The 13,695-nt window shown below is 45.5% G+C and overlaps 1 protein-coding gene across 1 annotated transcript in view; it reads left to right on the top strand.

The window, feature by feature from the left end:
• The window catches only part of mcm3 (minichromosome maintenance complex component 3), a 61,424-nt gene that overhangs the window by 30,368 nt on the left and 17,361 nt on the right, over positions 1-13,695 (top strand). The gene's annotated exons all lie outside the window — the stretch shown is intronic.

The raw sequence follows: 13,695 nt of genomic DNA, 5'->3' as shown, positions 1-13,695 counted from the left end.
CGGGTGGGTGAAGGGCTCCAGGGGTGGGTGTGCAGTGAGCGCAGTGTGGACAGTCTGTCAATGCAGAGTATTCTGATCTGTCACTGCCCCAGGTGGATAGTGTGTCACTGCAGAATATTCTGATCTGTCACTGCCCCAGGTGGATAGTGTGTCACTGCAGAGTATTCTGATCTGTCACTGCAGAGTATTCTGATCTGCCACTGCAGAGTATTCTGATCTGCCACTGCCCCAGGTGGATAGTGTGTCATTGCAGAGTATTCTGATCTGCCACTGCAGAGTATTCTGATCTGCCACTGCCCCAGGTGGATAGTGTGTCATTGCAGAGGATTCTGATATGTCACTGCAGAGTATTCTGATCTGTCACTGCAGAGTATTCTGATCTGCCACTAGATGTCACACTTGCTGTTTACACAGTCAGCATTTAGATACAGTGTAGATTGCATGGAAAAGCATAATATCACAACTGAATCTACTTGCCTTTGGGCCTTTCATCTCTGGGACCTGGGTTCAAATCCAGTAGAGACGGATGGAATAAAGTTCATAAATGGAAATCGGTATGATGTTAGGGAGGGGAACCATGATCTAAGGAATGTCATTTGTAAAATGTGTGGGGATGAAGAGGAAGGAGAAAGCAGCTTGCACATAATGAAGGGCTCCTGTTCTGAAGCAAGGGTTGGGGTTGGTTATTAATACGACTACTTACTGAACTACCTGGTCAGTATGAAGCTGTTATCAGTAAGTAATTGAATATTACCATGCACCTGAAGGGCATTTCACCTATTCTTCAGAATTGATTCTCGTCTTAGACACATTGCTGGTCGAGCCTCCTTTGGAATATTGAGAGCAATTTTGGCCATCCAACCTTCCGAAGCATGCAGATTGTTTTCGGGAAAGTGCTGAGAATGATTCTGGGATGGGAGCCTTTTGAATTATGGGATGTCATTGACCTGAACTTGCTTTACAGAGAAAGTTGGGGGGGAGGGAGATGTGATCTGGGGTTTCAAATGAATACAGATTGAACTTGGGCCATGAATGTGCAACTGGAGGACATGAGCATGAACAACCCTGAAAGCAGACTTTGACAGGAAGGATTCTTTCCCCGAATGTGAGCAGCTGATGTTGCCTCCAGTAACACTTCAATATTTAGCTGGGAATGGGACAGAGTTACCGGGATTAGTGTCGAGGTGATTGACTATTGCATGCTGCGTGGAACATGATGGCCATGCGATGGGTAGTTAGCGTGCGAGGGTAGATGGGTACGTGCAGCTTTGCTCAATTTATGTTTAGGAACAGGGAGGAACTCTACAAAACCTTTCCTCGCAAGCTTAATTTGATTGAAAGAGATTGAATAGTCTGGAAAGCAAGGGTTTGATGGGCTGAGTGGCCTCCTTATTCCACACGTTTTATATAAAATCTCTATGGTATGTGTTTAAAATATTTTATTGAAATGTTTGAACAATCTGGGCTGGTTTAAGATGTTGACTGAATTTGTTGCATCTGTTCACTTCCTCCTGAACTGGTGAGAAGCGGCTCTGTAGAATTAGACCGCTGGCTCCTGTGTTTATCGAGAGAAGGATGTGCGATGTTACTGGTTCCATTTGATCTTGTCGTAGTTGTAAAATACAACGGGTACAGTATAGCCTGAGCTTCCGAGAGTTCTGAGAATGTCCTGTTGTGCCTCTAATAATGAAAAGTAACTAACTCTAATGAAGAAACCACATGAAAGTCCTTTTGTAATACAGATACACCACAAGCTTTGATCAAACTCCTTCACTTGGGCTCTCTGCCTAATAGTGAAGTGAAATGATTTGCATGCAGTTTGCCACGAGTTACAATATTCAGAGTGCATAAACCGGCTTAACTTGCAACTGGCCAAGTGTTGGTTTATATGATTTATCGCATAGCACAATTGTGGCTCTGATTATATTGAAAGGACCTTGTGGGTGTGAGGTTTTTCTTGGTTGTGAGCTGCAGAATAATCATTCTGAGCAGTGCAATTAGGGCAGCTGTTCTGGCAGTGCTGATGGTATTTGGTGCAGTGTGCGCACATCTGGAATGCATTCCTGTATCACTGCTGTATCTTAGTGTGCCAGTCATGATTCAATTGGTAGCATTCTCACCTCTGAGTCAGACAGTTATGGGTTCAAGTCCCATTCCAGACACTTGAGCCCATAATCTAGGTTGACACTCGTGGCAGTACTGAGGGAGCGCTGAACTGTCGGAGGTACCGTCTTTCGGATGAGACGTTAAACCAAGTGCCCGAGAGCAAGGTCTATGCTCTCTGGTGGGCGTAAGAGATCCCATGGCACTATTTAGAAGAAAGGCAGGGCAGTTATTCCCGGTGTCCTGGCCAATATGTATCCCTCAAATCAACATCTAAAACAGATTATCTGGTCATTATCGCGTTGCTGTTTGTGGGAGCTTGCTGTGCACAAATTGGCTGCCGTGTTTCTTACATTACAACAGTGATTGCACTTCAAAAAGTACTTCATTGGCTGTAAAGTGCTTTGGGACGTCCGGTGGTTGTGAAAGGTGCTATATAAATGCAAGTCTGTCGTATCTATGTGGCGGTATTGGATTATAACCGCATTTTATTGAGCGCCTTCAGCATAGACAAATGTACCAAAGTACTTCACAAAGGCAAAATCAGACAATATGGTGTCTGTGACAAAAGAGATGGGTTGGTGTAGGAAATTGGTCAAGGAAGCAGGTTTTAAGGAAGGTGGGTGGGGTGTCTAGACCGTGGGCCCCCACGTGGCTGACAATGTGGCAAAGGCACGGATGAGGATATCTGCAACAGACGAGCTGAGGTAGGTGTGGCTAATGTTATAGAAATGGTCATTGGCTTTGACGTGATATTGGGTGGGCAGTATTGTTCCTAGCACAGAAACCAGAGAAACTGCAGCAAAGATGGTGCGCTGGCAGAAGTGCCTTTACTCGTGGTGGAACCCGACTGCCCGTGGAACCTCTATGTAGGTCAGCTTATTTAACTATGCAAGTCACCGTGGGCAGTGTTAGAGATGAATGTCTTTTCATGTGAAAAATGATTGAAGTGTTGGTGGCAGTAATCTGTAGACGACGTTAGCTTCCTTATGAAACCAGATTTCGATCCGCGGTCTCTGACGGGTGTGTTAGTGCGAAAAAAGAGACGAGTACTTATGCTGAGCTGGTCTTTGAGTTCATTTTGAAATTAGTATCTGTGTACGTTCAGTGAGGCGATGGGTGGAGGTTTTGGAGATTGGAACATTTCTGTTTCTGACACACAGGGCTATTTTAACCCAACTCGTGAGTCGGGTCACTGACCAGATCGGGCACAGCGCTGGTTTTATGCCCGGCCCGATTTCACTCTCTGTTGAAGTCAATAAGTAATATTGGGCGGAAATGCAAGACTGGCATTCCACCCGATCCCCTGGGCTTCCTGGAGCTTGTTTACAGTTGCACCCAAAGGCACTGTATCCAGCTCTGAGGGGCCACATAAGACAGCTTTCCATTTACACCGTCCATTAATATGCCTTTAATTGCAGCGTCGCAGTATCGCCCCATATACCCTCAACATTTCCACATTCCTACACAAGGCACTTAAGACCAGGTTTAAAACATAGAAACATAGAAAATAGATGCAGAAGTAGGCCATTCGGCCCTTCGAGCCTGCACCACCATTCAATAAGATCATGGCTGATCATTCACCTCAGTGCCCCTTTCCTGCTTTCTCTCCATATCCCTTAGCTGTGAGGGCCATATCTAACTCCCTCTTGAATATATCCAATGAACTGGCATCAACAACTCTGCGGCAGGGAATTCCACAGGTTAACAACTCTTGTGAAGAAGTTTCTCCTCATCTCAGTCCTAAATGGCTTACCCCTTATCCTAAGACTGTGTTCCCTGGTTCTGGATTTCCCCAACATCGGGAACATTCTTCCTGCATCTAACCTGTCCTGTCCCATCAGAATCTTATGTTTCAATGAGATCCCCTCTCATCCTTTAAACTCCAATGTGTAAAGGCCCAGTTGATCCAGTCTCTGCTCATATGTCAGTCCAGCCATCCCAGGAATCAGTCTGGTGAACCTTCACTGCACTCCCTCAATAGCAAGAACATCCTTCCTCAGATTAGGAGACCAAAACTGAACACAATATTCCAGGTGAGGCCTCAAAAAGACCCTGTACAACTGCAGTAAGACCTCCCTGCTCCTATCCTCAAATCCCCCAGCTATGAAGGCCAACATACCATTTACCACCTTCACCGCCTGCTGTAACTGTATGCCAACTTTCAATGACTGATGAACCATGACATCCACGTCTCATTGCACCTCCCCTTTTCCTAATCTGCCATTCAGATAATATTCTGTCTTTGAGTTTTTGCCCCCAAAGTGGATAACCTCACATTTATCCATATTATACTGCATCTGCCATGCATTTGCCCACTCACCTAACCTGTCCAAATCACCCTGCAGCCTCCTAGCATCCACCTCACAGCTCACACTGCCACCCAGTTTAGTATCTTGGAGACATTACACTCAATTCCTTCATCCAAATCATAGATGTATATTGTAAAGAGCTGGGGTCCCAGCACTGAGCCCTGCGGCACTCCACTAGTCACTGCCTGCCATTTTGAAAAGGACCCGTTTATCCCGACTCTCTGCTTCCTGCCTGCCAACCAGTTCTCTATCCATGTCAGTATATTACCCCCAATACCATGCGCTTTGAATTTGCACACCAATCTTTTGTGTGGGACCTTGTCAAAAGCCTTTTGAAAGTCCAAATACACCACATCCACTGGTTCTCCTTTATCCACTCTACTAGTTACATCCTCAAAAAATTCCAGAAGATTTGTCAAGTATGATTTCCCCTTCATAAATCCATGCTGACTTGGACCGATCCTGTCGCTGCTTTCCAAATGTGCTGCTATTTCATCCTTAATAATTGATTCCAACATTTTCCCCACTACTGATGTCAGGCTAACCGGTCTATAATTACCCGTTTTCTGGCTCCCTCCCTTTTTAAAAAGTGGTGTTACATTAGCTACCCTCCAGTTCATAGGAACTGATCCAGAGTCGATAGACTGTTGGAAAATGATCACCAATGCATCCACTATTTCTAGGCCCACTTCCTTAAGTACTCTGGGATGCAGACTATCAGGCCCTGGGGATTTATCGGCCTTCAATCCCATCAATTTCCCTAACACAATTTCTCGCCTAATAAGGATATCCTTCAGTTCCTCCTTCTCACCAGACCCTCAGTCCCCTAGTACTTCCGGAAGGTTATTTGTGTCTTCCTTCATGAAGACAGAATCAAAGTATTTGTTCAATTGGTCCGCCATTCTTTGTTCCCTGTTATAAATTCACCTGAACCTGACTGCAAGGGACCTACGTTTGTCTTCACTAATCTTTTTCTCTTCACATATCTATAGAAGCTTTTGCAGTTAGTTTTTATGTTCCCGGCAAGCTGCTTCTCGTACTCTTATTTTCCCCCTTCTTAATTAAACCCTTTGTCCTCCTCAAACATTTCTTGTTTGATGCTGTCCCCAACCTTACTACGACTGTTTGATGGTCTGTACACCACTCCCACAAGCGTTTTCTGCCCCTTGGTATTCCGTAGCTCCACCCATACCTAGTCCACATCATCCAGGCTAATGTCCTTTCTTGCTATTGCATTCATTTCCTCTTTAACCAGCAATGCCACCCCGCCTCTTTCCTTTCTGTCTATCCTTCCTGAATGTTGAATACCCCTGGATGTTGAGTTCCCAGCCTTGGTCACCCTGGAGCCATGTCTCCGTGATGCCAATTATATCATACCCGTTAACTGCTATCTGCGCAGTTAATTCGTCCACCTTATTCCGAATACTCCTCGCATTGAGGCACAGAGCCTTCAGGCTTGTCTTTCTAACACACTTCGCCCCTTTAGAATTTTGGTGTAAAACTGCCTCAACTCTGGAAGGAGGCTTTCACCTCATTCTTTTGAGCTAAATTAAAATTCCAGCTGTGCATTGGATGTGAAAGGACTGCACTGCAATGAACCTTGAGCAAATGGAGTTCAGTGTGGGGAAAGTGTGAAGTGAGGTGCTTTGGGAGGACTAGTATGGAAAGACAGAAGACTATAAATGGCACCATTTTGGAAAGTGTCGATGAGCAGAGAAACTTTGGTGTCCGTTTGCACCTTAAAGGTGGCAGGGCAAGTTGATAAGGTGGTCAAAAACCTCCGGTATTACAGGTACAATATCCTGAATCCGCCATGGCTGTGCTGGTTTTCGCATTTTTCCAGATTTTGGGTCAGACATTAAGACTGCGTGGGTCAGGTCACACGTGGGTCAGTCGGCAAGTCTCAGACCGATCGCCCGTCGGACCACTCCATCTGCAATGTGCTTCTCTCTTTCTTTTTTTTTTAAAAAGTCACTTTTTTTGGACACTTCCGGTTTTTGGAATTCCAGATTTGGGTGTCCTGGCAAACAATCATCCCTCAACCAAAAATGCCCAAAATATTTAACAGCTCATAAGAAATAGGAGCAGAAGTAGGCCATTTGGTTCCTCGAGCCTGCTCCACCATTTAATAAGATCATGGTTGATCTGATCCTGGCCTCAGCTCCACTTCACTGCCTGCTCCCCATAATCCTTGACTCCCTTATCATTCAAAAACCTGTCTATCTCCACTTTAAATATACTCAATGACCCAGCCTCCACAGCTCTCTGGGGCAGAGAATTCCAAAGATTCACGACCCTCTGAGAGAAGAAATTCCTCCTCATTTCTGTTTTAAATAGGCGACCCCTTATTCTGAAATTATGCCCCCATAGTTCTAGATTCCCCCACGAGGGGAAACATCCTCTGCATCCACCCTGTCGAGCCCCCTCAGAATCTTATATGTTTCAATAAGATCACCTCTCATTCTTCTAAATTCCAAGGAGTATAGGCTCACTCGTCTCATTGCTGTTATGGGTCAGGACAGGACAAAGCTCGCCCGTCTTTCACCTTATCACAGAACATCAGAACATAAGAATTAGGAACAGGAGTCGGCCATCTAGCCCCTCGAGCCTGCTCCGCCATTCAACAAGATCATGGCTGATCTGGCCGTGGACTCAGCTCCACTTACCCGCCCGCTCCCCGTAACCCTTAATTCCCTTATTGGTTAAAAATCTATCTATCTGTGACTTGAATACATTCAATGAGCTAGCCTCAATTGCTTCCTTGGGCAGAGAATTCCACAGATTCACAACCCTCTGGGAGAAGAAATTCCTTCTCAACTCGGTTTTAAATTGGCTCTCCCGTATTTTGAGGCTGTGCCCCCTAGTTCTAGTCTCCCCGACCAGTGGAAACAACCTCTCTGCCTCTATCTTGTCTATCCCTTTCATTATTTTAAATGTTTCTGTAAGATCACCCCTCATCCTTCTGAACTCCAACGAGTAAAGACCCAGTCTACTCAATCTATCATCATCAGGTAACCCCCTCATCTCCGGAATCAGCCTAGTGAATCGTCTCTGTACCCCCTCCAAAGCCAGTATATCCTTCCTTAAGTAAGGCGACCAAAACTGCACGCAGTACTCCAGGTGCGGCCTCACCAATACCCTATGCAGTTGTAGAAGGACCTCCCTGCTTTTGTACTCCATCCCTCTCGCAATGAAGGCCAACAGTCCATTCACCTTCCTGATTACCTGCAAACTAACTCTTTGGGATTCATGGTTTCATGCACCAGGTCCCTCTGCACTGCAGCATGTTGTAATTTCTCCCCATTCAAATAGTATTCCCTTTTTCTGTTTTTTTTTTTCCCCAAGGTGGATGACCTCACTTTCCGACATTGTATTCCATCTGCCAAACCTTAGCCCATTCGCTTAACCGATCTAAATCTCTCTGCAGCCTCTACACAACCCGCTTTCCCACTAATCTTTGTGTCACCTGCAAATTGTGTTACACTACACTCTGTCTCCTCTTCCAGGTCATCTATGTAGATTGTAAACAGTTGTGGTCCCAGCACCGATCCCTGTGGCACACCACTAACCACCGATTTCCAACCCGAAAAGGACCCATTTATCCCGACTCTCTGCTTTCTGTTCGGCAGCCAATTCTCTATCCATGCTAATGCATTTCCTCTGACTCTGCGTACCTTTATCTTCTGCAGTAACCTTTTGTGTGGCAGCTTATCGAATGCCTTTGGAAATCTAAATACACCACATCCATCGGTACACCTCTATCCACCATGCTCGTTGTATCCTCAAAGAATTCCAGTAAATTAGTTAAACATGATTTCCCTTTTGTTCTTTCCTCCCCTCCGTCTTTCGGTGCTCCTTAAGAATCTGTTAATTTCGGACTTTCTCCAGTTCTGATAAAGGGTCATCGACCTGAAACGTTAACTCTTTCTCTCCACAGATGCTGCTTGACCCGCTGAGATTTGCAGCATTTTCTGTTTCTATATTGTACATGAAGGAATAGTCTGTTTTCCTGGATTGATGTAGTACTGTCATGATGGATTTTCACAAGAGAATTAAAAAGTTACTTAAAAAAATATTAAAGGGTATGAGGTCTGAGTGGGAAACTGGGATCAGACTGGGCAGCACGTGAAGAAAATTACTGGTGCAGATTTGATGGGGCGAATGTCCTGTTCCTGCAGGGTAGCATTGTACGATTCTGGACTACTGGATTATTTTGGTTATAAAGAGAGCAGTGGTTACCTGCCAGATGATGACTGAGAGCGACTGTGGGAGGGGCGGCACAATTGAAAAATTTCCTGGAACTGGATGATGCAACTGTGTGTTCAATGGTATTGTGACTTTCTTCTGAAACTCTGTGCAGAGGAAATTTGAAGTGTCACAGAATCTCTGGATTCTCCCCGTCTCTCTCTATACACGCCTCGGTCTTTCTCTACACCACTCCCCTCCCCAGCATCACGATTGCAAGTGGAAGACTATTTGCTTCAGTGATGGTGTTCCCTGCTTCCAAGTGTATATATGAACCAAAGTGGGCCTAGCACTGACCCCTGAGGTACACAACTCCCAACCCTTCTCCAATCTGAGCAACATCAGATGCAGTAGTAGTGAGGTTGGGGACAGCATCAAACAAGAAATTAGGAATGCATGCAATAAAGGTACAGCAGTTACCATGGGCGACTGTAATCTACATATTGATTGGGCTAACCAAACTGGTAGCAATGCGGTGGAGGAGGATTTCCTGGAGTGTATTAGGGATCGTTTTCTAGACCAATATGTCGAGGAACCAACTCGGGAGCTCGCCATCCTAGACTGGGTGATGCAGAATGAGAAAGGACTAATTAGCAATCTTGTTGTGCGAGGCCACCTGAGGAAGAGTGACCATAATATGGTAGAATTCTTTATTAAGATGGAGAGTGACACAGTTAATTCAGAGACTAGGGTCCTGAACTTGGGGAAAGGTAACTTCGATGGTTTGAGACGTGAATTGGCTAGAATAGACTGGCGAGTGATACTTAAAGGGGTTATGGTGGATAAGCAATGGCAAACATTTAAAGATCACATGGATGAAGTTCAGCAATAGTACATCACTGTCTAGAGTAAAAATAAAACTGGGAAGCTGGCTCAACTGTGGCTAACAAGGGAAATTAAGGATAGTGTTAAATCCAAGGAAGAGGCATACACATTGACAAGAAAAAGCAGCAAACCTGAGGACTGGGAGAAATTTAGAATTCAGCAGAGGAGGAAAAAGGGTTTAATTAAGAGGGGGAAAATAGAGTACGAGAAGAAACTTGCCGGGAACATAAAAACTTCTATAGCAAAAGCTTCGATAGATATGTGAAGAGAAACAGATTAGTAAAGACAAACAAAGGTCCCTTGCAGTCAGATTCAGGTGAATTTATAATGGAGAACAAAGAAATGTCAGACCAATTGAACAAATACTTTGGTTCTGTCTTCACGAAGGAAGACACAAATAACCTTCCGGAAGTACTAGGGGACAGAAGGTCTTGTGAGAAGGAGGAACTGAAGGATATCCTTATTAGGCGGGAAATTGTGTTCGGGAAATTGATTGGATTGAAGGCCGATAAATCCCCGGGGCCTGATAGTCTGCATTCCAGAGTACTTAAGGAAGTGGGCCTAGAAATAGTGGATGCATTGGTGATCATTTTCCAACAGTTTATCGACTCTGGATCAGTTCCTGTGGACTGGAGGGTGGCTAATGTAACACCACTTTTTAAAAAGGGAGGGAGAGAGAAAGCGGGTAATTATAGACCGGTTAGCCTGACATCAGTAGAGGGGAAAATGTTGGAATCAATTATTAAGGTTGAAATAGTAGCGCATTTGGAAAGCAGTGACAGGATCGGTCCAAGTCAGTATGGATTTATGAAAGGGGAAATCCTGCTTGACAAATCTTCTGGAATTTTTTGAGGATGTAACTAGTAGAGTGGACAAGGGAGAACCAGTGGATGTGGTGTATTTGGACTTTCAAAAGGCTTTTGACAAGATCCCACACAAGAGATTGGTGTGCAAAATCAAAGCACATGGTATTGGGGGTAATATACTGACATGGATAGAGAACTGGTTGGCAGACAGGAAGCAGAGAGTCGGGGTTAACTGGTCCTTTTCAGAATGGCAGGCAGTGACGAGTGGAGTGCCGCAGGGCTCAGTGCTGGGATCCCAGCTATTTACAATATACATTAATGATTTGGATAAAGGAATTGAGTGTAATATCTCCAAGTTTGCAGATGACACTAAACTGGGTGGCGGTGTGAGCTGTGAGGGGGACGCTAAGAGGCTGCTGGGTGACTTGGACAGGTTAGATGAGTGGGCAAATGCATGGCAGATGCAGTATAATGTGGATAAATGTGAGGTTATCCACTTAAGGGGCAAAAACGCGAAGACACAATATTATCTGAATGGCGGCAGATTAGGAAAAGGGGAGGTGCAACGAGACCTGGGTGTCATGGTTCATCAGTCATTGAAAGTTGGCATACAGGTACAGCAGGCGGGGAAGGCGGCAAATGACATGTTGGCCTTCATAGCTAGGGGATTTGAGTATAGGAGCAGGGAGGTCTTACTGCAGTTGTACAGGGCCTTAGTGAGGCCTCACCTGGAATATTGTGTTCAGTTTTGGTCTCCTAATCTGAAGAAGGATGTTCCTGCTATTGAGGGAGTGCAGCAAAGGTTCACCAGACTGATTCCCAGGATGGCAGGACTGACCTATGAGGAGAGACTGGATCAACTGGGCCTTTATTCGCTGGAGTTTAGAAGGATGAGAGGAGATCTCGTAGAAACGTGTAAGACTCTGACAGGACTGGACAGGTTAGATGTGGGAAGAATGTTCCCGATGTTGGGGAAGTCCAGAACCAGGGGACACAGTCTTAGCATAAGGGGTAGCCCATTTTGGATCGAGATGAGGAGAAACTTCTTCACTCAGAGTGTGGAATTCCCTGCCGCAGAGAGCTGTTGATGCTAGTTCATTGGATATATTCAAGAGGGAGTTAGATATGGCCCTTACTGCTAATGGGATCAAGGGGTATGGAGAGAAAGCAGGAAAGGGGTACCGAGGGAATGATCAGCCATGATATTGAATGGTGGTGCAGGCTCGAAGGGCCGAATGGCCTACCCCTGCACCTATTTTCTAGGTTTCTATCCATTTACCCCAACTCTGTTTTGAGTCAATCATCAAACTTCTATCCACACTGCTAGTTTTCTAACAAGCCTCTTGAGACATCTTATTGAACAACCTCTCAAAATCCATATATGCTACATCTACTGAGTTCCCTTTATCTATCCAGTCAATCCACTCTTCGGGCAAACTCTTACATTTGGCAAACACAACTCGTCTTTGTTGCCAATAGCTGCCAATTGGCCCATGCAGTCCCAAGTGCTCATTCATGTTATCTTTGGAGTTTGCCACCAACTGATGAGTAGATAACCGTCCATCCTCTGGGGCACCTCATGTCTCACCTCATGTTCTGGGGGAACAGGTTCATTATCACAGGCGGTCCCTCGAACGAGGATGACTTGCTTCCACATGAGTTCACAGATGTTTCAGTGAAGGACCCGATGTTCCAGTCCTGAACTCCAATTGAGGGGGTGGAAGATGCCTGTGCATGGATTTGTTTAACGTGTGGTGACCGTTGCACATCAGCCACCACACGGGCTTGACAGAGCTAGGCCTTTACCCAGTGGCTAGGGTTAACCAGGACGACTCGAGACCTGCTCTTCTGCATGGACCTAGTGCGCGCACACATCGCAGTGTGGGCTGGCCCAGGCTGCCCCTGGGCCCTGTACCCTCATTCGCTGCACCTCCGCCACGATCTCTCGCCGCTCCTCCACCACAAATATTTGCTGCACCTCCGCCACGATCTCCCGACCAAATCTCCACTACGATCCCTCATCATTCCTCCGCCCTGATCACTTGTGGTCGGGAGGATAAAGAGCTGGGGGAATGGGTTACTGTGGCATTGGCTGACTTTGAACTCCGCCAATAAATAATGAGTTGCCATTGCAGCCTGGGCTCAGAATAAATATCAACATCCTTTACGAGGGTTACCGCTTCTAACCCTTGAACAAGAGATGTTAATCCAGCTCATTCATACACCACTGAAAGGGATTTATCGATTGTATCTACTGATGATAATCCAGATGTTTTACTTTGTGCAAAAGCTTTGGGCAAATTACCGTGCTGTACTCTGGTATAGTTTGCCATTTAGTTACATGTTGCATCAACTGAACAAAGCAGGAAGGCTATCTGTCTGCTCAATAGTTGTAGTACTTGCTCTGATTTGTGCAAAAAGAAATATATCAGCAACAGTGCAATCTGAGTCCCTGATCTGCAGTGTGGTTTAAATGTAAGCCGTTTGCATTTATTTATGTGTAAGAACTCCTCTATCAGATTGTAAAGTGCTGATCAGATAACCGTACATCCTCTGGGGCAGCAGCACAGACTGAGTCACCTCATGTTCTGGGGGAATGGGTTACTGCGACATTGGCTGACTTTCAATTCTCAATAACTGACTCTTGGGCTAACTCGCCATCAGAGCCTGGGCTCAGAATAAGTATCAACATCCTTTATAAATTATTCAAAGTAGCCGCAACATTTGGAGATCGCGGGGCGGGGGGGGAGAGAGGGAGTGGGTTACTGTCCATTAATTGTAGTCATCAGGGAACCAGCTGGGATGGTTACTGAGCCGAATCATACCCCACTAGCTCTTTCATAGAGCAATCTAGTCAGCCCCACTCTTTCCCCATATCTCTGCAGTCTTTTCTCCTTCAAATATTTATCCAATTCCCTTTTGAAGGCTAATATTGAATCTGCCTCCTCCATTCTACTAGACAGTGCATTCCCGATCCTAACCCGTTGTTACATTCTACCAGACAGTGCATTCCCAATCCTAACCCCTTGTTACATTTTACCAGACAGTGCATTCCCGATCCTAACCCCTTGTTACATAAAAGTTTTCCTCATCCCACCTCTGATCATTTTGCCATTCAGTCTAAACCTGTGCCCTCTGGTTATTGACCCTTCAGGAATTGCAACCCGTTTCTTTTTATTTACTCTTGATTCAAAGTCACACACCATCCTGACTTCATCGTCGCTGGATCAAAATCCTGGAACTCCCTCCCTCACAGCACTGTGGGAGCACCTCCACCACACGGACTGCAGCGGTTCAAGAGGGTGGCTCACCACCACCTTCTCGGACAGTTAGGGACGGCCAATAAATGCTGGTCTTGCCCGTGACGCTCCCATCCTGTGAATGAGTTTTTTTTTAAACTTCTC

The sequence above is a fragment of the Pristiophorus japonicus genome, chromosome 9 (genome assembly GCF_044704955.1).
Source record: "Pristiophorus japonicus isolate sPriJap1 chromosome 9, sPriJap1.hap1, whole genome shotgun sequence".
In the NCBI taxonomy this organism is placed as follows: Eukaryota; Metazoa; Chordata; class Chondrichthyes; family Pristiophoridae; genus Pristiophorus; species Pristiophorus japonicus.
This window is presented reverse-complemented; position numbering and strand designations above follow the sequence as displayed.